General features: G+C 80.1%; 1 non-coding gene and 1 pseudogene across 1 annotated transcript; one reads left to right on the top strand and one right to left on the bottom strand.

The window, feature by feature from the left end:
* The window catches only part of LOC132335009 (zinc finger protein OZF-like), a 150,578-nt pseudogene that overhangs the window by 52,732 nt on the left and 95,346 nt on the right, over positions 1-2,500 (bottom strand).
* LOC132335066 (5.8S ribosomal RNA) lies at positions 2,336-2,488 on the top strand. The gene has a single exon (XR_009488588.1). It is a non-coding gene; the product is annotated as a 5.8S ribosomal RNA (ribosomal RNA).

A 2,500-nucleotide genomic window follows, 5' to 3' on the forward strand; every position in this document is an offset into this window, starting at 1 on the left:
CGCGCCCGCCCCGCCCCTCGCTGCTTCGCCCGTCGAGCGACGGCCGGCCGTCCGGCCGTCGCGCCTGTCGGCGGCCGATGTGGGAATGGCGAGGGGCCGGGTGGCCGGGCGCGCCTTCTGGGCTCGGAGGAGGCGGCTCCTCCGGCCCTTCCCGCACCGGGGAGCCGGGGCTTTCCGCCTGCCGGCGGGGTCCCGGCTCTCGGGCCAAGCGGCCCCCTGGCTCGCGCGTGGCCGAGGAAACTCCCAGGGCCGGGCCTCCGGGCGTTCCGGGCCGCGCTTTGGGGCGCGCGCGTCTCACCGCGCGTGCGACCCGCCGCCGCGGGGGTTCGCGGCGGCGGCGGTCGTGGCGTCGGGCGCCCCGTCCGCCGCCGCGGCCCCTCGGCGGGGTCGGCCGAGTTGCTGGGCGGTCGGGCCGCGTCCCCGCGCCGGCGGGGCGGCCCGAGCCGCGGCCGTCCTCTCGGGCGCAGCGCCGGGTTACTGAGGGAAACCCCGGGCCCCGAGAAGGACGCCGCGGCGGTGGCGGCAGACGTCGGGCGCGCCCCCGCCGGTGGACGCTCCCCCGAGGGCGGCAGCGGGGGAGGCACCCCGGCGGGGCCATGCAGGTCGTTTCCCTCGCCCCAGGGCCAGGTACCTAGCGCTCCGCGCCTCGGCGGTCCCCAGGCTGCCCTCGGCGTCGTCAAACGCTGCGGGGGGCCGAAAGGGCCGGCGAAGCCGGGCGGCGGTTTAAAGACTCGGGCGGCTCGGCGCGCCCCGCGCGTGGCGGCGGCGCGGCGGCGGCGGCGCCGGCGGCGGCGGCGGCAGGTGCGTCGGGCGGTGGCGCGGCGCCACTGAGGGGTGGGGAGTCGCTCCCGCTGATCCCCTGCGGTGGTGTCCGTCGCCACCGGCCGCGCCCGCCGTCGCCTTCGTCGTCCCGCCGCCGGCGCGCGCGCGCGCGTGCGGCGGGTCACCGCGCCGCGCCGGGGAGGGGCGCCCTGCCCCCCCCTCTCCGCGGCCCGGCCTCGGCGGAGGGGCCGCGGCGCGTGGTCGGCCGCGGGGCCGACCCGCTCGCCTCGTCGTAGCGGGCGACGCCGGCGGAGAGCGCCCGCTCTCCGCCCTTCCTCGGCCGCGGGGTTGCGGCCGCCGGGGCCCGCCGCGCTCTCTCCTTGGCCGTCGCCGCGGTCTCTCGCGGGCGCGGCGCCGCGTCCGCGGCGCGGCCGTGCCTCTCTCCCCTCGACGGCCTTGCTCCTCGAAGGCACCGGCGGCGCCGGCCGCCGGCCGCCCCCTCGCCGGACCGCCCGCCCGGGGGGCGAGCGCTCGGCGGGCCCTCCGTCGGCGGGGGCCCGCGAGCGCGGGCGACCCCGTTTGCCGAGCGGCGGCGTCGCTGCTCGGCGGGTGTCCCCCCTGCGGGGGCGGTCGGCCGGAAGGCGCCCGCCGTCGCCGGCGGCGGTCCCGTCCCGGGCCCCGCCCGTCGCGTCCCCGTCGCCCTTCCCGGCCGCGTGTGGGCCGAAGGGAAGGCGTGCGGGCGGCCGTGGGGGCGCTCCCCCGCCCGCTCTCCGCGTGGAAACGTGGAGAGCGGGCGTGTCCCCCCGGCTCAGCGCCGTACGCCTTCCGCCGGGCGCGTGCCCGCGGTAAGGGGCCCCGACGGTGCGGCGCGGCGGCGGCGGCCTCGGGAGTGCGGTCCCGGTGGCGGCGGGTCTGTCGTCCGGCAGGCCTCGGGCGCTCGCGACGCCGGCTCGGCTCTCGGTAGCGTCCGCCTCCGGCGCCGGTGGCGGAGCGCGTCCGCCGGACGCTCGCCCGCCGGGCGGGAGAAGCGGTCCGGCGGGAGGGCGCGCCGGTGGGGCGGTGGTCGTCGCGTGCCGTCTCGAGCGTCCTAGGGGCCCCGCTGGGGGGAGAGCCGGCCGCGCGGCGGCGCGGCGGCGCTCCGCGAGCCCCGCGGAGCGGCCAAGGGGAGCCGGCGCGTGCGGGGGCCGGCGGCCGCGCCCCGCGGCCGCGTGCCGTGCTTGCGTCGTCCCGTGAAAGCGAGGCCGGGCGGGCCGCCTTGCCCCCGCGGTCTGGCGCGCGCCGCGTGGCCCTCCGCGCGGAGGCCGGGCCGAGCCCGGGCGCCTGGGCCGCCTCCGAAGGCCGGCACGCGGGGTGGCGTCTCCCCTTGCGGGGGGAGGCGGTCGGGGGCGCGGGTCCCCCCACCTCTCGGCCGACCTTCGGAGTGTGGGTTTTCCCACTCTCCTCATTTTTTTTTTCCCCGTTCCGTTTGTGCGTGCTCGTACGGTCGAAGCCAGGCGCGCGCCCGCGCGTCCTCGGCGCAAAAGAGAAAAAAGGGGCCGCTCCGCGCGCGCGGGGTCGGTGCCGAAAGCCAGACAACTCTTAGCGGTGGATCACTCGGCTCGTGCGTCGATGAAGAACGCAGCTAGCTGCGAGAATTAATGTGAATTGCAGGACACATTGATCATCGACACTTCGAACGCACTTGCGGCCCCGGGTTCCTCCCGGGGCTACGCCTGTCTGAGCGTCGCTTGACGATCAA

This window comes from Haemorhous mexicanus, chromosome 16 (genome assembly GCF_027477595.1).
Source record: "Haemorhous mexicanus isolate bHaeMex1 chromosome 16, bHaeMex1.pri, whole genome shotgun sequence".
In the NCBI taxonomy this organism is placed as follows: domain Eukaryota; kingdom Metazoa; phylum Chordata; class Aves; order Passeriformes; family Fringillidae; genus Haemorhous; species Haemorhous mexicanus.